At 42.3% G+C, this 21,863-nt stretch overlaps 1 long non-coding RNA gene across 1 annotated transcript; it reads left to right on the top strand.

Moving 5' to 3' along the window:
* The first annotated feature begins 1,228 nt into the window (after window positions 1-1,228).
* Window positions 1,229-4,627, top strand: LOC131380924 (uncharacterized). The gene is made up of 5 exons (XR_009209225.1): window positions 1,229-1,575; window positions 2,576-2,714; window positions 3,031-3,238; window positions 3,839-3,891; window positions 4,439-4,627. It is a non-coding gene; the product is annotated as an uncharacterized LOC131380924 (long non-coding RNA).
* The last annotated feature ends 17,236 nt before the right edge of the window (window positions 4,628-21,863 follow it).

Raw genomic sequence — 21,863 nt, 5'->3', positions numbered from 1 at the left:
GGAACATCAAAGATCAAGGCACCAGCAAAATTAGAGACCCACTTTCTCGTTCATAGATGGCACCTTTTTTTGCTGCATTCTCACCTGGTGAACTGGGCAAATGGGCTCCCTTTGGGCCTCTTCCCCATTCAGGAGCGCTCCAGTCTCATGACCTAATTACCTCCCCAAAAGATCTAACCTCCTAATCCCATTACCTTGGGAGCTAGGATTTTAACATGAATTTTGGGAGAACATGATCATTTAGACCATAACATTGCTCTATCTATTCCTCTCCAAAAGGGCAACTCTTGCTCTATGCCTCAAACTTAGCTATTTTTGTACATAATTTATTGCTTTGGGACTGAAAAAATTTTAAGGGCAGGACCCAAGCCTGAGTCACCGCTATGTCCCCACTGGGATCAGCAAAGTGTCTGTGCTTGATAAATAAATGAGTGGTTCCATTGACCGTGAGCCTTAATTTTTCTAGTGTGTGCAAAGCACTCAGCCCAGGGACTGAGACATAGCAGATGCTCAATAAACTGCTATGAAAACTGCTCAAAGCAGTTTTGGTTTCTATAACAGCTTTCAATGCAGCTCTGAGATGAGCTAGATCCAGAAGGGAAGGCACTACTGAGTGGCAGGGAGGAGTATTCTGAAGCTGGGCTGCCTCGCTTTAAATCCTGCTCTGCTGCTTACTGGCTATGTGGCCTTGGGCAAGTTATAACCTATTTGCACTATGGTTTCCTCCTCTGTGAAAAGGGACAATAGTTCTGAGCTTTTGTGGGGATTAAATGACTTAGCACATATGAAACATGTAGAAGAGGATCTGGCAGCCTGTTTAAGTGCTATGTCAGCAATAATTATTACTGTTACTGCTATGATTGTTATCTCGTGGCTCAGGACTGGTGCCATCCATTTCTCAAAATCTCCCAGAATCCAGCCCCTCTTGGATTGGTGCGTGAAGGACTGTGGCCTAATTCCAGGCTATGACATTGGGATATAATAAAATATATATATTTGTCCTCTTCCCACCCCTCCCCGTTTTCTGGCACATAGCTCATAAACCCCTTGTGATAAGTGATAAGTGTCATTCTGCATGCGAGTGAGATGACCAAGGGCTGGAGGCTCCTGGACAGCCTTTGGGGGAGGACTGGTTGCCAGGGGAACTCACCATGTGGTTAGAGAGTTGGAACTTTCAGTCCCACTACACCCTCCCCCCACCCACCATCTCCACAACCAACCTCCAGGGAGGGGGAAGGGGGCTGAAGTTTGAGTTAATAACTAATAGCTAATGATGTAAGCAATAAGCCTCCATAAAACCCCAAAAGGACTGGGTTCAGAGAGCTTCCAGGTTGTTAAGCACGTGGAGTTTCTGGGAGGGTCCACACCCAGAGAAGGCAGGAAGCTGACCCCTTCCCCATACCTTGTTCTTTGCATCTCTTCCATTTGGCTGTTCCCAAGTTGTATACTTTGTAATAAGTGGGATTTCCACCCAACAACAATTCAGCCACACTGCCTTACGCATCTAGATTCCATCCAAAATTGTAAAGTCTTTGTGGCACTACAGTGAAAGAGGGAAGAACATCTTCTAAACATGTAAGTAGAGTGTGTCCCTGAGTTCTGTGAGCCATTCAAGGAAACGATTAAACCCAATGAGGCAGCTGCGAGAACCTTCCGTGTAGCCAGGTCAGAGAGAAGTTGCGGGTAACCTGGGGACCTACTACCCGCGATTGGTGTCTGAGGTGAGAAGTGGTCTTGTGGGACTGGGACCTTTAACCTGTGGGGTCTGCACTAACTCTAGCTACTGTCAGAATTGAATTAAATTGTAATTCAATTACAATTAAGTCTACAGAGAATTAGAGAATTGCATGATGTGGGGGAAAACCCCACACATTTTGGTGACCAAAAATGTGAGAGTACAAAAGAGAGCATAAAGCAGTTTTTGTTTTGTTTTTTTCCTGTACACAGACTATGTCTCTTCTCCCGGTCCCCTCAAAAGGTGCTGCCTCCCCTTCTTCTCTCTTTAGCCAGCACAAGAGCACACAGGAGGCTGGCATAATCACGAATTGCAGCTGTCTGAAGGGCAGTCACATAAAAGAGGAGAAGCTTCACCTTTGCTTCACAAGGCACATCTTGAACCAGGGATGAAAATTACAGAGAGGCCAAAACCAGCTCAGTATGAGCAGCACTGATAACAGATTGGCCAAGCAACAGAAGGGGCTGTCCTGTGAAGAAGCAAGCTCTCTGTCAATGGCAGGTGCAAGCTGAGCCTGCACTACCTTTTGTCACGATTGCTATGGAAAAGATTAAGAGCCCTGTATTAATTATCTATTGCTACATAACAGAATACCACACAACTTAGTAGCTTAAACAACACATTTTTATCACGTCACAATGTTTGGGGTCAGGGATTCTGGAGTGCCTTAGCTGGGTGGGGTCTCTGGGTTGGTCCCTCGTGAGGCTCCAGTCTAGATGTTGGCTGGGGATGCAGTCATCTGTCAGCTTGGCTAGGGCTGGAGGATCTCCTTCCGGAATGGCCCACTCACATGGCTGTGGGAAACAGGCCTCAGTCCCTCACCATGTGGCTTCTCCATAGGGCGGCTTGAGTGTCTGCATGACATGGCAGCTGGTTCCCTGAAGAGCACATGATCCAAAAGCGAGAGCAAGACAGAAGCGCAGTGTCTTTAACAACATCTTTGAAAGTCATATTCCACCGTTTTCACTACATTCTATTGGTAAGTGAGTCATTCAGAATAGCCCACATTCAAGAGGAGAGGAATGAGGCTGCGTTGAAGGGAGCACACTGCAAAGAATGTATGGATTTATTTTAAAACCACTATAAGCCCCTTCAGCGCTGAGTTATTGTGATGCCTTTTGCATTCCGAAGCCAAACGTGGATGTGATTTTAATTAGCAGTGATGCTAAGCTCTTTCGCTAATGTTACTAAAAAACACAGGAGTCTCTGCATTGTTCCATCCCCAGTAGGTAGCTTAAGATGCTCTATTTAATTCAATACAATACAGATTTATTAACCACTCTCTCTGTCTCTAGGGCCTGGCTGTTCCCACCTCAAACCACTTCTTAGCTTCATTTGTTCTCATAACATCAGGATAGCCCTTCCTCCTCTGGAGGCCTGGGCATCAGCAAGTCGGATGGCAGTGGAAGGTGGAGAAATGGAATCCCGCTGGGGGCTCAGGCGGCCTGCCCCCTGATGCTGCCATGCACTGCAGATGTCCTTGATGAAGAGAATGAATGGAAGGTATTGGAAGGGAGCTGAAGCTCAACAAATGACCACCTAATGAAAAAGTCAGCAGTGGATTACCTGAGATCTTGAGCACCCTGTACTGTTATTCGTATTTATAAACATGTTTGAAAGATGTTCCCTTCCTTCACTGTAGTGCCAGAAAGCCTTTAACATATTGGGTTGGGTCTAGATTTGTAAGGAAGTATGGCTGAATTGTTATCGGGTGGATACCGTTTACACGTTTAAAGGTTAGTTTTGTTTAATAGTCAGATTTCTATAGCCCAGGGGATGGGGTGGTGGCTATGGTGCAGAATGGTCTCAGGGGGACATGTATGTACAATGCAATGGCATCTGTTTATCTTGCAGCTGTCTTTCTCAATGGCAAAATGGCATACTGCTGTTATTGTCAGTGAGGCGTCAGTAGGTAAGACAGAAATGGTAACAGAAAGTGCTTCCTTAAGTGAAATTAGGGGAGTGTGTGTGTGTGTGTGTGTGTGTCTTTGGGGTAGGGGGAGTGGTAAATGCATATTTAGTTAGCAAAAGTGCCAGGCTTACAGTATCTCTAAAATTAATGCTCATAACAGCCATATAAATAAGTATTATTATCCTTTTCAGTTTAAATGATGAAACTCTGGGGATCAGCATAAAATAAACCAACTACACTGCATGTAAGTATCAAGTAAATGAGCAGAGACAGCCCCTGGTTTACAAACACCTGACTTAAACATTGTCCGTCCTACAAGTAAATTCCTCATTCTTACTGCTGTGAGAACAATTGTTAGGAGCCAAAAACTTCAGAGCTTTCAAAGAACTGTAATGAGATAGCACAATGCAGGCAAAAAGCCAGTGTTAACGGAGCAAGAAACTTCCCAGTTCTGACATTCACAGCATGACCTAGAGCATTCGGATTCCCCTCTCTGAGTCACTGGTTTCTCACCTGCAAAAGAAAGCGGGGGGTGTGTGTTTATGGGAGTAGGGTGGGTGTTGGCTAAGCACAGGAGTCATCTGGGTGGCTTCATAAACACATAAAGGGCTCATCCCACAAGGTCGGGCTTTTGAATCCGAATCCTTTGGGGTGAAGGTGGGGGCACCTATTCTGAGAAACTACCTCTCCAGGGGTTGCAGTCACACAGCCCTTGGCAATCAGTGTCTGAGAACCAGGGACCTGATCGTCTCTAAGGTGCCTCCAAGATCCAGCATTTAATTCCATTTTAGGACAGGGAAGGAGGAAGAAGCTGCGAGAGGTTGGAACAGTTGAGGGAGCGCTGACACGGTAAAGGCCACTTTGCTCACCATCACCAGGGGCACTGCCGAAAATGTCCACTCCGCTTTCTCCCAAGACCTTACTCCTACTATGTGGAGATATACTTGAATAAAAAATTGCCCTCTTTTAAAAGTCAAAATTCCGAGCCAGCTTGAAGGGAGTGTCTTTGGTCAAACCTGCATCAATTTGGGCATCAAAATAAATAATGCTATTGATTTATTACAACCTATTGAGTAGAGTAGCAATTCATGAGTCTATGTTTATATAAATAACTAAATAAACTGAGGAGAAGGAAAAGCTCTCTTTTATAGTAGAAATCCATCTAATAGGTGTAGAGGAAAATGATAAAGTTAGAAAAATCACCATTTGGCCACCATCGTAGTAATCATGGATTCAGCTAAAAATCATCAATGGATGCTGGAACAAATGAGTGAAAGTTTAATGAGGGTCAGAATATTTATATGGCCTCACAGTGTATCCCTATACAATTCCTACTAATTACTGACAAAATTCTTACTAATTTTATGAGAAACCTGGCAGAAACCATCTTCACCTGGTGACAGAAGCTAACAGCACCGCTTGGGTCAAGTGGGCACTGTGTGCCACCTGATAGGATGCACCGAGGACACGGCACTGCTTCCATGGCGTTCCTGCCAAACACAGGTGAAGTGCCCAGTCTCAGGGCCAAGACAGGAGACATAACAAATGAATGCAGTGTGTGGTTGTGTATTGCATCCCAAACCAGAAAGGAAAGGGGGTAAAGGAAAGATGGTATTGTTGTTGTTATTTCTTTATTTATTTATTTTCTTTTGGGAGAGACAGAGTCTTGCTCTGTCACCCAGGCTGGAGTGCAGTGGTGCAAACTTGGCTCACTGCCACCTCCACCTCCCAGGTTCAAGTGATTCTCCTACCTCAGCTTCCCAAGTAGCTGGGACTACAGGCACGCACGACCACGCCTGGCTAATTTTTGTATTTCTAGTAGAGAGGGGCGTTTCACCATGTTGGCTAGGTGGGTCTCAAACTCCTGACCTCAGGTGATCCACCTGCCTCGGCCTCTCAAAGTGCTGGGATTACAGGTGTGAACCACCGAGCCCAGTCTTCTCGTTGTTGTATTTCTATAAAAGATATTATTGGGCCAGGCGCGGTGGCTCACGCTTGTAATCCCAGCACTTTGGGAGGCCGAGGCTGGCGGATCACGAGGTCAGGAGATCGAGACCACGGTGAAACCCCGTCTCTACTAAAAAATACAAAAAATTAGCTGGGCGTGATGGCGGGCGCCTGTAGTCCCAGCTACTTGGAGAGGCTGAGGCAGGAGAATGGCGTGAACCTGGGAGGCGGAGCTTGCAATGAGCCGAGATTGCGCCACTGCACTCCAGCCTGGGCGACAGAGCGAGACTCCGTCTCAAAAAAAAAAAAAAAAAAAAAGATATTATTGGGATAATCAGCAAAAGTTGAGTGGAGGCTGTAGATTAGAGAAGTGTGTTGTGTAAACATTAGGTACTGATTTTGGCCAAGCATATTGAGGCTATGCAGGAGAGTGCTCTTGTTCTTAGGAGCTTGTCTCAGTCCATTTTCAGTTGCTATTACTGAATGCCAGAGACTGGGTAATTCACAAAGAAAATAAATGTATTTCTCATAGTCCTGGAGGTTGGGAATTCCGAGGTGTAGGGGCCACATGTGGTGAGGGCCTTCTTGCTGGTGGGGACTCTCTGCAGAGTCCGGAAGTGTTCAGGGCATCACATGGCATGGAGGCAAGTGCATGCAAGTGTCAGCACAGTGTGTCTTCCTCTCTTTATAAAGCTACCAGTCCCATCACGGGGGCCCTGCCCTGATGACTTTATCTAATCCTAGTTACCTAGACTCCACCTCCAATCAACATATGAATTTTAATTGGATTTAATTCCCTCTTAATACCATCACCATGGCAACTAAATTTCAACACATGAATTGGGGGGTGGGAGGCACATTCAAACCATAGCAGAGATGCACACTGAAGTATTTGGGGATATACTTGCAACTTAGTTCGAATGGTTCAGAAAAATAAATATGCATGTGTACGTATGAATGTGTATGTGTGAAGAGAGAGAATAACACTGATATATTTTAAAAGAGAGTATCTGGAAAATCTCTTTTGTAATTTTTCCGTAAGTGTGAAATTATTCTTTTTTTAAGGTTAGAAAAAAATTTTAAAATCAAATACCCTTAGGTGGGGTTTGGGGTCATCAATCATTTATATCTTACTGCGAATTAGTCTGATCAGATTCCTTCCATTTTAATGAGATCTTGAAACACTTTTCGGGTTAGAATAGAAAGGCAAAATAGCAATGCTACCATGGAAAACCTAAAAATCATAAAAATACACAGAAGTGAAGGACAAGGACCCAAGGAAGAAGGTAGAAGAGAAATTCAGAAAATGAGGCAAGAGTGAGTAGTAGCCCTCAAATTTGCCTAGAGCTGAGAAGACATCAGCCTGACTTCCCTTTCTCAGTCATGCTCTTCTCAAACTGGGCTGCAAATGAGAATCAGCCGGGGTGCCTAAACCCACCTCTGCACAGTTCAATCAGAACCCTGGTGGGGAGACTGAGCGTGGGTGAGTTTTGGAAGCACCCAGGTGACTCCAATGTGCAGCCACAATGGAGCGCCTCTGAGCTGCCCCATGGAGTCAAAGGGCACTTGGCTCAACCAACTAGGACGGCTTCCCATTGGGCCTTCCTACTGCCAAATGCCTGTGGTTAGTTTATTAAGATAATGTAATACATTAAATGCCTGTCCCCCTCTGACTCGATCTTCACAGGATCACCAAGCTGTTCTTTCTAAAGCATAGGTCTAATCATGCCAGTCTTCTATTCAGAAACCTTTCCTGGATTTCTGATGTCCTGGTCCTTCCCACACTATTCTCCTCTTTAAACTTCCACAATTTTATTTTCACTGTTTTCAGTGACACTACATTGTCCTCAGCTCCCCAGCCCCGACATATGCTTTCTCCTGCCTCTGTACCAACATCCACCTTGCCCCATCGCCTTGGGCCAGTCCCTCCTGCTTGCTTCTAATCTTAGACCCTCGAAATCCTCTCATTTTTTCATGTCAAATGCCACTCCCTTCATGAAGTTCCCCTGGATTATTCCAGTTGGATTTAACATCCTTTCCAGCACTTTTTGTACCTCTACAATAGTACACAATTATAATCTGCTTTGTTTTATTGCTATCTGTTTATAAGGCTACTTTATCCAGTAAATCATAAAATTACCCAAAGGTGAGGATGGAGCCTAGAATGATGGAAAGGGCTAGAGCTTTGGAAGGTGGTTGTGGTGGGTTTAAAAATGTCTTCACAAATTCTTTGATATGGCTTCCTTCAAGACATAGAGCTTAATTCTCTCCTATGCCCATTTGAGTATGCACTGGACTTAGTGACTCATTTTTGTTTGTTGGTTTGTTTTTGAGATGGAATCTTGCTCTTTCACCCGGGCTGGAGTGCAGTGGTGTGATCTCGGCTCACTGCAACCTCCACCTCCTGAGTTCAAGCGATTCTCCTGTCTCAGCCTCCCGAGTAGCTGGGATTACAGGCACCCACCACCACGCCTGGCTAATTTTTGTACTTTTAGATGTTGGCCAGGCTGGTCTCGAACTCCTGACCTCAGGTGATCCACCTGCCTCAGCCTCCCAAAGTGCTAGGATTATAGGCATGAGCTACCAAGTGCCCGGCCTTAGTGATTCATCTCTAACAAATAGAATAAGGCAGAAGTGACGGTGTGACTTTTAGACTAGCTCACAAAAAGGATGGCGACTTCCTGCTTGCCTTCTCTCCCTTGATGAGTGGATGTAGGCGATTCCAGCTGCCATGTCATGAGGACACCCAGGGTGCCCATGAAGAGGCCCTGTGGTCTCTGGCCAACAGGCAGAAGTGAGCCTTCCTGCCGTGAAGTTTTCAGCCTCAGTCAAGCCTTTACTCCTGTAAGGCTGGGACTTTGTGAATGAGGCACCAGGCCATTTTTGGGGGGAAGACCTTTTAAGTATTGGCCCCATTAAGTTCCATTAAATGAGATTATTCACAAATGTGACATTTCAGGAAAGGACTTGCTTGTATATTTGATTTTCCTAATTATATTCTGATTTTTTTTAAAGACAGATTTTTACTCAACATATACAAACAAGCATATTGATGTGAAAAGTGAGGACACTTAAGAATTTCTGATTTCAGAGGAATCGGTGAGAATCAGATATCGTTTTAATATGTTACATTTCAGTATAAAAGAGCAGAGTCAGGTCAGGCGCTGTGGCTCATGCTTGTAATCCCAGCACTTTGGGAGGCCGAGGCGGGTGGATTGCTTCAGGTCAGGAGTTCGAGACCAGCCTGACCAACAGAGTGAAACCCCATCTCTACTAAAAATACAAAAATTAGCCGAGCGTGGTGGCAGGCGCCTGTAGTCCCAGCTACTCGGGAGGCTGAGGCAGGAGAATTGCTTGAACCGGGAGGCAGAGGTTGCAGTGAGCCAAGAGCCCGCCACTGCACTCCAGCTGGGCAACAGAGCGAGACTCTGTCTTAAAAAACAAAACAAAACAAAAACAAAAAGAAAGAGCAGAGTCTACTAAATCATTACAGATTACAGAGAGTTTAAGAAGAAAAAGAAAGTGCTTGTTTGCTTTTAAATATGGAAAAGAGAACATTTAAGCATCAACAGTATTCTCTACCAATAAATGCAATAAGATTTTCCTCATCAGTTTATTCAGTCCAATGTAAGTATTCCTGTTCCACCGGATCTTGGGTTAGCAATCTCATGAGCCCGTATGCTCTTGGAATGAAAATAGTTCTGTAAATCCTGACCCAGCCCACTGGTATGGTTTGAGAGTGTCTCAGAATGAATCAGAAGCCTGAACCCAAACTCTATTCTTTGAGGTGTCAATAGTTTGAAGTATATGGTACAGTCCTTTTCTGTGGGGCTTTAAGGTGGTTCTTTGTTGGAGACACAAACTCAGACCTGTAGCTGATAGCAGAATCTTCAGGCAAGCATCAGAGTAAATAGTAAAAACAACAAACAAAAACAACAACAAAAAAACAAACGTATCTTAAATGATAGAGAAAATGGAAAATGTCTGTGGTTAATTTATTAAAATAATTTTCTAACGTAAAGGTCTAATGAGAGTTAATAATAAGAATAATGTAACTGACAGAGAAATTTGAGTGCTTCTGTGGCACACATAACAAGATGATAAAGCCATTCTGAGATAAACTTTCAGACAATATGTCTCTAAGAATAATGACTAGGCCTATTTTCAGAGAAGTCAGTGAATGTTACATCTGATTTGTAAAATAGGAGAATATAATTTTAGAGAGGAAAAACCTTGAGATATAATAACCAAGACATAATATAATAATATACCAGGATTACAGCAAGCATATACTAAGAAAATATCAAGAATAAAAAGAGATTCAGTAAATCTGGCATCGGTCCTAGACATCTGTATTTTTATATAACTCCATAAGTAAGTTTGAGGTGCATCCCCAATTGAAAATCAGGCCGGGCGCAGTGGCTCAGGCTTGTAATCCCAGCACTTTGGGAGGCTGAGGCGGGCGGATCACTTGAGGTCAGGAGTTTGAAACCAGCCTGCCCAACACGGTGAAACCCCATCTCTATTAAAAATACAAAAATTAGCCGGGTGTGGTGGCACCAGGCTGTAATCCCAGCTACTAGGGAGGCTGAGGTAGGAGAATCGCTTGAACCTGGGAGTCGGAGCTTGCAGTGAGCCAAGATCACCCCGCTGCACTCCAGCTTGGGCGACAGACCGACACTCCGTCTCAAAAAAAAAAAAAAAAAAAAGAAAAAGAAAGAAAAAAAGAAAATCAGTGGCATAGACTATATTAAAGTCGAATTAAAGAATTAAGTTTATGATGAAGCTCATATTTTAAATAATAATGGAAATTATGACTAATAGCATACAGTTGTTGTCTAGTATCATCAGGCAAAGCAACACAAAGATTCTGGTGAATATGGAAAAAATCCACAGAGTTTAGGCCAACATTTCCTCTGAAGTTAAAACATAGAATGCAAGGTCACTGACAAATCTCCAGGGACTTTCCAGAATCATATAATTTCTGAAATCATTATATTAATAAAATATTTTAACTACCCAAATTGAACTGAATGTCTCTTCTGATTTGACAACTTTTTCCATGAAACTTTATAATAGTAACATATCAAAAACCCTAATTATCTCTAGCACCTCTCTTCTTATAAAGTGAAAAAACAAATCTTTGCAACTTTCCAGGGACCCTCTGGGGATCTCAAAATGGATTTTGAGTAAAAGATATCCTGAAATATTCTTTTTTTTATCTTATTTGTTTCTATATTTGGATTTGATTTTGAGAAGGCAAAAATCAAAAAGTTGTCAAAGGAGATTTGGACATTTGATTAACATATGATTATGGGTGCCTGAAAATGATATTTAGTTATCTATTTAATAAAAATAGCATTTTTTAAATGTAGAAAGGAACATGATTATAAAGAATATATAAGTTCTTTTATAACTTGATACTTTTTTCTTGAATAATCAAGGATGTAACAAAGCTAACATAAAGAAGCTTTGCTATTTAGGCAGATTACACAGAAAGTGAGGAATAACATTTCATTTTGTTGGCAAAGGAGTTAATGAGTAAATCAAGGAAGCACTTCCACTAAAGTAGACCAGACCACTAAAATGTCAACACATTTTATAGCTTCCTTTAAGAATCAGATATTACAAACCAAGGCAAGTAAAATTCACCTGCCAAGTGTCCTTCACTATGCTCCTTCATATTCTGGGACAATCTGACACTTTAGGAGAGATCCCAGCGTTCCATGAGGTCAAAACTAACTTCATAATAATTATATGAAGATGTTATGTCTGTTAACATGCAGTGTGCTCCACCCTATCTAAATGAATTGAAGTATTTTAAAGTTTCCTCAGTTTTAATTTCTAATTCAGTAAGTATTCGTAGTTATCACCCACAATGAGCTTTGGGCTTCTGTTTAAAATAATTTTAACAGTGTAAAGGGGTCCTGAGACCAAAAGTTTGAAAGCTACTGCTCTAAATCAACTGTCTTTACATGGTTCTGTGTTCTCAACAGGTAAATCCAGAAACCAAGGGAGACGATTAAGAGTTGTCCTGCTTCCCATCAGTACTACCGACCCACTTGTGAAATTTGTGTTTCCCATTTCTATAACTCTCAACTTTATGGGTTCAGAGATTCTGGTTTTCAGACCAAAAAAAATGCTTCCACCAGGAGACCCAGGAGGGCTCCCATTAAATGTTAGCTATGGCTGTTAGTGGTCACGTTTGACTCCTTGTGCCAACAGTAAGCAAGGAGAGGAGCCAGCATCCTGGCTCTATTATAAGGAGGAGATAGAGCTGCCGTTACCCAATTGGAGCAATTTTGGTAATGAATGGAAGGGCAGCAGTCATGACTATGAAGCTCAGGCCCCTCAGAGATCAAAGTCTGGTCACCATATCGGGTCAGCCACCTGGGCCAACAAAGTTACCACCCGTGGACAAGGGGATCTCTAATGGTACTTGAGGAGGAGCTGATGAATGTCAGTTGCAGCCTCTATATGAGCTGCAGTGGTGAGGCTGTAGTTCCTCCATTTCCTTTTTCTTGTAAGTTTCTCCAAGAGAAATGACCAACTGTGATTCTGGAGGAAATGTTCTCAGAACTTAATCTACAAAGCAAAAGGATCCAAGTGGCACAAAGTAGAGGCTGCCATGGTACTCCTCCAGTGCCTTCTTTAGGGATGAGGCACTAAATCTCCGAATTGCTGATGGCCTTTAAGAAATGGGGACTCTGGCTGGATCCTTCTTCAAGAATTACCCTCAACCCAAGATAGCAGTTCTTGATCCAGCCCAGGATCATGACCTCTTCCTGGAAGCAACCTGGTAAGGAGGGTTTTGAATGCCCAGCCCCATTGCCTCAAGGCAGGACAACTCTAAAAGCCTATTCCAGCTTATCCCCTATGACAGAATGAGACCTTTGTTGTGGCTAGAACACAGTTCAAATTCTCCCTCAGCCCAGTGCTGTCTTTACTTCCTTGCGGGAACTGAACCTGAGAACACCACCCAGTAAACTTCCCCACACAAATTTTTTATCTCAAATTGTTTTTCCTGAGGACTTGATTTAAAATCTTATTCCCTGTCCTGTTCCATTTAAGTTCTACACATATTTCAAAATTAACCATTTGACTTAAAATTTAGATAGATCAGTATGTCCTAAAATCAGGATCTGGGGAAGCACAAGGAAAAATTTAAAAATTGTCTGTGTTAAGGTAAATTTAGGAAATGCTTGGTTAATTAAAAGCAAATTTCTTTACAATGGAACTTCTCAGGTCTTTAAATATACTGATTGGAAAGTAAATCTCCAAAAAGAGTCCCCTATAATAAACAAATTCTTCCCAAAGTTTTCTGACAATGGATTGAAAATTTTTCTTTCATTCACTTATTTTTGTTGTGTACCTATTAACATCTCCTAGAAGCATTTCCTAGAGGGCACAGTTTGGGAAATACTAGTCCATATTTATAGAACTTAATTATCAAATTGTTTGGCATCTTTAAAAATTAAAATGGTTTTGGAGGATGCCCTTTATACGTGTAAGTCACTTATAAAAGCTGTTCAAGGAAATTAGAGCTGATGCCTACATTCGCTCTCAACAAATTAATCAGTAACAGACAGAAATATTGAAAAATCAATCCACTAAATTCTCTGAACTGCCTCAAAATTGGAGTCATTATTTTGAAAAGCTAGCCCCACCAGGACTTTAACTGTAAGAGTGTATAAAGATGTCCCCTGAGGATAACTGTACCGAGCCAATTGACGGGGTTCATTCATTAATTCATGAAGGCTCCATGCATCCTTGACCCCCAGGTGCCCTTTAGTAAAAGAAACTCCAACAGGCTTCTTCCTACGTCAGTTGCTGTGGCTCTTGCCAAGTGAATTGCGTGGCACCATCCTGATGACCTCACCCCAAATGATGAGCCCGTGAATTGACTAAATATAAGAAAGGCTAAACACCATGCCCTAGCAGGTTGGCATGAATCTCTTCCCAGTTGAGGCACTTCATTTGGATGGTGGCCACCTCACTCACTCAAATTCTCTATTTTAGGAAGTATACATGCCAGGGCAGATCTCTCAAGCTGAGGTTGTAACCCAAACTACCGTGAGCGTTCATTCTTAGGGTTTTGTTCTGGTTTCCTATTAAATTTGTTGTACTTCTTTGTCTTAGCAGCACTTGGATCCAGATTAAGCAGGCAGTTAGGGAGATGGCTTTTCTTGTTACCCCACCAATCCTGTGCATCTTTGTATAAATTCCTTATACCAAAGGATAAGGATATGCTTTGCAAGCATAAAAGAATGATTTCTATAAACAGTGAAGTTGCAAGAGGCTCTCAGGGAAAGTAAGAACTAGATTAACATGCCACCGGGTAGAGCAAGGTGAGAATATCTACATCTTAGTGTGAAAAGATAGTAGGTTTACAGCAGAGGAGCAGTTCATTAAGCTCTATATTTTGGTCGCAGGATCCAGGTGAGTTGCCCATCAAGGATGAGGCTTTGAGGCAGTGACAGAGGCCATTTCACAGGTTTTGGAGAAGTGTCCAGGTAAGGGTAAGTAGGCTGCTTCTCGTGGCTCAAAGTGAAGTCTGTTGGGCAAGGAATTGACTCTGGTCCGAGATCACACTGCTCCAGCTGGATAAGGAAACTTTGACTCCCTTCAGGATGTACTATTTCCTGGTGATTTTTCTTCTTGTAGAGAGTTGCAGAACAAGATCAGAAACTGATTAACTTCAGAACTTAAGTGGAAGCTGAGTTCCTAGACGTAACAAATGTCTACAGCCAATGTTACAGCCCTAATTGTCATAAACAAAGATTGTAAAAACTAGAGTGATATCTGGGAAGGCTTAGATGAGCCCATGATTAGAAGATCCACAACATAGCTGGAGTTACTTCAGATAACTCTGCACCATCCCTCTCATTTCCATTGGATGTAAGTATAGATTCATCCAAGGTACAACTTACTATGGAGTAAGTATAGATTCATCCAGGGTACTACGTAAATGCCAGGCCAGGGAAGAGAAAAACTATATTCAGAATTCATTGCAGGACTGTTGACAGAGATAGATTACCAGATTTGTTGGTGGGGGATGGTGGTGGGGACATGGAGGGAGGATATGTAGATCTGGTCGTTAAGATCACGTAATTGAGTAGAGTGACAGCATGGTAGGATAGAGCTGCTTTTAAAGCTCTAATGCCGATGGCTAAGGTGGGATTTAATGTGTGCTTGTCTGGCTGATGACAACGAGGACCCAGCTCTGTCCCATACTGCAAAGCATGAATGAGCCAGGCTGCTGTTGGCTTAACGTAGGGTAACACTTCTCAAATTGGAATTCCTGGTCATTAAAGGCAATAGTTTAGATAACTCTTAAAAATTCTGGAGGACTCCCAAGAAGTTTTTGTTTATGTGGGTGGTATCTAGAAAAAATTAAAATATTTATTAATTCATTTAGTAAATGATAATAGTCCTTGGGGAAAGGGCCCTCAGCAGATATCAAATAATAATATTTTGTATTTAATAAATTAATTTGATATCTTCTGCAGCTATCAAATAATAATAATATTATGGCGAGGAGTTATCTGAAGTAACTCCAGCTGTGTTGGGGATCTTCTAATCATAGGCTCATCCAGGCCTTCCCAGATATCACTCTAGTTTGCACAATCTTTGTTTATGCCAATTAGGGCCATGACATTGACTGCAGACTCTTGGTGTGTCTAGGAATTCAGCTTCCACTTAAGTTGTATCTATTGATATTCCCATATTAGCAATTAAAACTAAGGCAAATCAAAACCACAATGAGAGACCACTTAACACGCACTAGGATAGTCACAATAAAAATGTTTTTAATTTAAAAAAGTGTTGGCAAGAATATGGAGAAATTGGAACCCTCACACATTACTGATGGGAATATCAATGGGTGCATCCACTGTGGAAGACAGTTTGGTGATTCCTCAAAAAGTTAAACAGAATTGCCATGCAATCCAGCAATTCCACTCCTAGATTTGTACCCCAAAGGGCTGCAAACAGGTGCTGAAACATACTTACACATGAATGTTCATAGCAGCACCCTTCTTGATAGCCGAAAGGTGGACACAATGCAAATGTTCATCAAATGATGAATGGATAAGCAAAATGTGGTATCTAAGTACCATGGAATATTACTCAGCCATAGAAAGGAATGAAGTACTCATACATGCTACATTATATGTGAAATTTTAAAATATTATGCTAAGTGAAAGAAGCCAGACACAAAAGGTCACATATTGTATGATTCCCGTGATATGAAATATCCAGAATGAGTAAAGCCACAGAGACAGAAAGCAGATTAGGAGTTGCCAGGAGCTAGGGGAAGGAGAAAATAAGGAGCGACTGCGTAGTGAGCATGAGATTTTCTTCTGGGATAATGAAAATGTTTACAACTAGATAGTGGTAGTGGTTGTATAACGTTGTGAATGTAATAAATGCCACTGAATTAAACACTTTAAAATGGTTAATTGTATGTTACATGAATTTCACCTTTTGTTTTTAAAGTATGCATTAAGATATCATGCCCCCACTCCTGTCCCTCATCTTTCACCCTCTCCACATTTCCTTTATCCTTCCAAGGCTGAAGGATGGAAACAGCATTCTGCCTTCAAAGAGAAAGACAGGCAAACCCCAGCAGACATGTATTGCCCCAAGTTTCAGAGCCCACAGAATATATAGAAGAGCACTCAAGATAGGACTCTACTAAACATTTAATATAGAAATAATGCCAATTCTACATTAATTCTTCCACAATATGGTGGAGAGGAAAATAGTCCCCCACTCATTCTCATTAAGGCCAGTGTCACCCTGAAACCAAAACTAAACAAAGACACTGTAAGAAAACTGTAGACCAATATCCTTCATGAAAATGGATGCAAAAATTTGAAACAAAATTTTACCAAATAACCAACAATATGTAAAAAGGACAATACATTATGACCAAGTGGGATTTACACAAGTTGAACAGTACTGGGTTGGTTGAACACTCAAAAATCAACAATGTAATTTGCCATATTAACAGATTATCAACAATAGCAACATATGATCATCTCAGTGGATGCGGAAAAGCCATTTGACAAAATCTAAACACATTCCTGATTTAAAAAAAAAAAAAGCTCTTAGAAAACTAGGAATAGAAAGGAACTTCCTCCACCTGATAGAGGCTGTGTACAAAATATCTAAAGCTAACATCGTATTAAATGCTTTTCCCCTAGTACCAGGGACAAATCAAGGATGTTTGCTCTCCCCATCCCTATTCAACAGCATATGGGAGGTTTAATCTGGGGCAATCAGGCAAGACAGAGAAATAAATTATCCATATTGGAAAAGGAGAAATAAAACTGTTCTTATTTGCAGGTGACATAATCATTCATACAGAAAGAATGGAATCTACAAACAGCTGCTATAACTAATACATGAATTTCACAGTGTTGCACAATGCAAAATTAATATACACAAATCTACTTTATTTCTATATTATAGAAATTAAAATTTAAAAATACTCTTTACAAGGGCTCAAAATATATGAAGCACTTAGGAATAAATCTGACAGAAGATGTGCGGGATCCATATCCAGAAAGCCACAAAACACTGTTGGGAGACATTAAAGCAAACCTGCATAAATGAGAGAACCCCCACAGGAGGAGGGGAGCCTGGTTCTTTGGTAGAGTGTTCTGGCCTCAATGGGGCTTGCTTAAATGGTCAAATCTGAACTACAGTCGGTCAGTTATAAACCAGAAGAAGTATGCAGACAAAGGCTTGGGCAGTGAGCTTAGGCTGACATGTTCTTCCCTTCTGTGTGGCTTATGGGGGATGCCTGTGAGCTGATTGCTTTGGATTTGTTACAGCAGTTAGCATAACTATTAACTTACCTTGCAGGGCTGGTGTTGGAATTCTTTACGCGTATCCATCCCGTGGGTCAGTTTCCTCTGCATTTGAATAGGGTCTAGCACATAATAGGTGCTCACATAATCGTGATTGCAGTTTTCAGGAGAGCTCCTCCTTCTCTCCAACTTGCTGCCGCCTTCCCTTTAAGATACTGCCAAGTACCAGCATCTCAGATACTTTAGCTGCTTAAACCTGTTCGATATCACTTAGGGACAGAGAGTTCAAAATGAGCGCACAAAAAATGTGAGAGCTAAGATAGAGACAATTTTTACAAAGCTTCAAATGAACAGATAAATGTACAACAATAAAATTTAGGGACTTCCTGTAGTCACTTGGAAATTTCTGCTCACAGCCTGCCACCTCTCTCCCCACTACAACAGCTTTTGCTGCTGGGTGTGGTAGTTCATGCCTATAACCACAGCTATTCAGGAGACTATGGTGGGAGGATCATTTGAGGCCAGGAGTTTGAGACAAGCCTGGGCAACATAGTGAGATCCTGCTTCAAAAAAAAAATAAATTAATAAGTTATATGGCTACTTTATTTTAAAATAAAATATGTATATTATCTTCCTCAAGTTGTTTAAGCTAATTGACTGCTCTTCACTTACCATTTGAACCACCTATTTTACTCTACAGCATGTTTTCACTTTGACCAAAAATAAAATCATCAGGGGAATAGAATAATATTAAGGTCATAGAAGTCTCAACAATAAAATAGGTACTGCTGAGAGCAGAGATAAGCAGAGAAGTAGAAACCAGCTTCTTATTCCTCAGCATGTCTCTAGAAACTGCCATCTCTGTATTACTAGCAGCTTATCCAAACCCACAGTGTCAATAAACAGGATGAGGATTCCGTCTTCGCATGGCTGGCAAATGAAAAATATGCTCTTGTGTTTTAAAGCGAGCGTCAAACGTGATATACAAGGGGAGCCCGGCATCCCTTTTCTGTCTCCATGGAGGTATGTGCCAAGTCCTCTCCTAAGTGAGAAGCCAAACTTAAGCCAAACCTCCCTAGGCACACGATAAGGAAATACCAGGGCCAGAATTAAGGCTGCCCGAGAGGAGGACCTGAAGTAGCCAGGGGCTTACTCAGGAGCAAATCCTTTGCCTTCGTGGAGAAGGAAAGCGATTCACCTAAAAACACTGTAAAACTCTGAACACGAGGATTGATTCACTTTGTCTACCAAACCCTTCATTTTGGGTAGCTAGAAACAGTATAAATGGAGTACCTTTATGCATTCTTACCGAGCTAAGCTTTGTGGAGGATACAAAGGTGACCTCTGTTCCCAAGAAATCAGACATTGCAAACTCAGATGCTTGCAAGAGCCGAGAGGTAACATGACTGAGTGAAGAGACCAGATCCCTTATAAGAAACCTGAGAATGGTCACTGCCATTCAGCCTCGGAGTCCAGGAGACAGCAGCGACGGAAGCAGCTGGGCACCTGGAGACCCCACGTCTCTTTCAAAAGGTGCAGCCACCACTCAGATCCAGAAGGTTATTTCCATGAAGGCCCAGTATTGCCAGATGTTACGATTTGTGAAGAAAATCCAGAAATATAGGTTTTTATTCAAAATGACCCCCTTTTTTTTTTTTGAGACAGAGTCTCGCTTTGTCACCCAGGCTGGAGTGCAGTCGTGCCATCTCGTCTCACTGCAACCTCCGCCTCCCAGGTTCAAGTGATTCTCCTGCCTCAGCCTCCTGAGTAGCTGGGACTACAGGTGCGTGCCACCACATCTGGCTAATTTTTTGTATTTTTAGTAGAGATGGGGTTTTACCATGCTAGCCAGGCTCGTCTCAAACTACTGGCTTCAAGTGATCCTCCTGCCTTGGCCTCCCAAAGTGCTGGGATTATAGGTGTGAGCCACTGCACCTGGCCAAAATGGCCGTATTTTTAAAGATTGGTAAGTGACTATTTTTTCCAAATTCTGTGCCCTTCTAACTCTGTGAGCCAAACAAGACATCTCTGTGGGCTGGACTCAGTCCTTGGGCTTCCGGCTCCTGGCAGGCACCTGGATCCTAGATTTGTAGTTCACACTACTTCAAAGATTTCAGGGGGCAAATTGGGTTTTGGAACATCCATAAAATTGAAGAGCAACTGTTTGCCTCCAAACAATTCCCAGAGCCAGGAGGAAACTCAGAGTTCAAGTTTAACTTTCTCATTTTACAAAAGAGGAAACTGAAGTCCAGAGGCAGTAAAAAAGGTAACTAAGGCCCTGCTCAAGGCGAGATTTTTGTCAGCCTGCTGAGAGCCACCATATATATTTGGAAAACAAGTAAGGCAGTAAAGGCGTTTAACTGGCCACCCTCTTTCTTGCCACATGCTAGTGAGGCCACGCCTCAGGCTACTGGAATGCAGCTTTTGTGCCTGGGCTGTTTCTAGGTGGGTGCCCTGGCCCTGAGAACCTTGTTTGCTCCCGAGCCCACTAGAAATGTTTTACAGCCCTGTCCAGGGCGGTGGGCGAGGGGTGGGGTTGGGTTAAATGTGAGGATAACATTTTGATTCATGACAAAATGAGACGAGTCCAGAGAGAGGGTTATGAAGGGTCTGAATAGTTCCCTCCAGGTTTTTGAGCAAATTAGCATTCAACAGTGATTTAAGAGCTAGGGAGGTCATCTTGTCCATCCCTCCACATCCAAGGAGACTTGTCTTTTCTTTCCATCCTCTGGGAGTTTCTGAAGGCAAGAAAAGGCCACTTCTGCCACCAGACTAGCTGGGACTAGTCTGCCTTTGTTTGGCCATGCCTAAGAGAAAAACAACTTTCAACTTCGTCATGTGGATATATTTTTATTTAAAATTGCATTAGAAAGTTGTAAAGTAATGAAATACTCCATGTAGAAAAATCTGAAATATAAATAAAAGCACATAGAAGGAAAAATAACTATAATTGAACAATCCAGAAACAATCTGGTATCATATTTATTTATTTATTTTTATTTTTTGAGATGGAGTCTCGCTCTTGTCATCTGGGCTGGAGTGCAATGGTGCAATCTCTGCTCACTGCAACCTCCGCCTCCTGGATTCTAACAATTCTCCTGCCTCAGCCTCCTGAGTAGCTGGGATTACAGGCACCCACCACCACGCCTGACTAATTTTTGTATTTTTAGTAGAAACGAGGTTTCACCATGTTGGCCAGGCTGGTCTCAAACTCCTGACCTCAGGTGATCCGCTCACCTCGGCCTCGCAAAGTGCTGGGGTTACAGGCGTGAGCCAGTACACTTTGTCCATATTTATATTTGATGTACATATGCAATTATATATATGTAACATGTGGCATATATGTATGTAAAGTATATAAATTATATGCTTTATAATTTTAAAAATTAAGATTTTATTTATACTCTTTGGTAACCTGTTTTCCACTTTATTGTGAATATTTTTATACATTATAATTCTTCTTCTTTTTTTTATAGCTGTACAATATCCCACAACATTGAATATGAGACTTTATTTTGGTGGTTCCTTTGAGGGGATCAAAAACTGCTTAACCAGGAAGTTTCTCATAAAATTTAATGCCAGAGTCTTGAATCTTTTCCTGAAAAAATAAAATAAAATAAAATGACTGCTTTTGCTATCTCCCAAAGCCTGGTAATAGTGAGGTAGAGTCTGTTAAGTGGAGAGAGAAGAGATGGACACAGATTTAAGCCACAACAGCTTCCTGGGACACTCACTAAGTAATTTTCAAAAATCGATTGGTCCCCTCACTGGGATACTTGGCCTGAAACACTCACACTGAACCGAGAAAATAGCCTAAAGTTAGGGTGACGTGGCTGGGACTCTCGCTGCCATTACCCGACACAGCGCACCAGCCGATTGACACTGACACTAAAAAATGGGAATTCCTAATGCAAAAAGTTGAAGAGGATGTTGCTGGCCCTGTGCCCCTCTTCCCTTGCACACGGGGCCTCCCAGTAGAACTCCTGTTGACAGGCCTGCTTTGCAAAGCCTCATCTTGATATTGGCAGAACAATCATTCTGAACCTGAACCTGAAGCTGAACACCGACTGTTTGTTTCTGTGTAGAGACTGCCGGTGTCCTCCTGGCTGCTGCTCCACAGAGTGAACAGGGCCTTCTCCAGAGGCAGCCGGGTCCTTACCAGAAAGAGTCCACAGCAGACCCAGGACAAAAATACTGGCTTTCGGGTAAGAAGCACAGTAAACACAGGACACCTTCCTGCAAGGGAGGGTCATTGCCTTTGAGGATTCATTGACTTTGGTTTTCCTGCAAAAGGCCACTTATCTTCATTCTTTCCCTGCCCCCTTCCCCAGCTGCTGAAGCTATTTTTAAATCACCCTAGCAACTGGAGGACACGGGCGAGGCCTCCTGTGATGCTGCAGTCTCCAGAGACTGAGCAGGAGGGTGCTGGGAGAGTGTGGCTGCCCTGCCAGGA

This window comes from Hylobates moloch, unplaced genomic scaffold (genome assembly GCF_009828535.3).
Source record: "Hylobates moloch isolate HMO894 unplaced genomic scaffold, HMol_V3 SCAFFOLD_13, whole genome shotgun sequence".
In the NCBI taxonomy this organism is placed as follows: Eukaryota; Metazoa; Chordata; class Mammalia; order Primates; family Hylobatidae; genus Hylobates; species Hylobates moloch.
The sequence above is the reverse complement of the archived record's forward strand: the minus strand, read 5'-3'. Positions and strand labels throughout refer to the sequence as shown.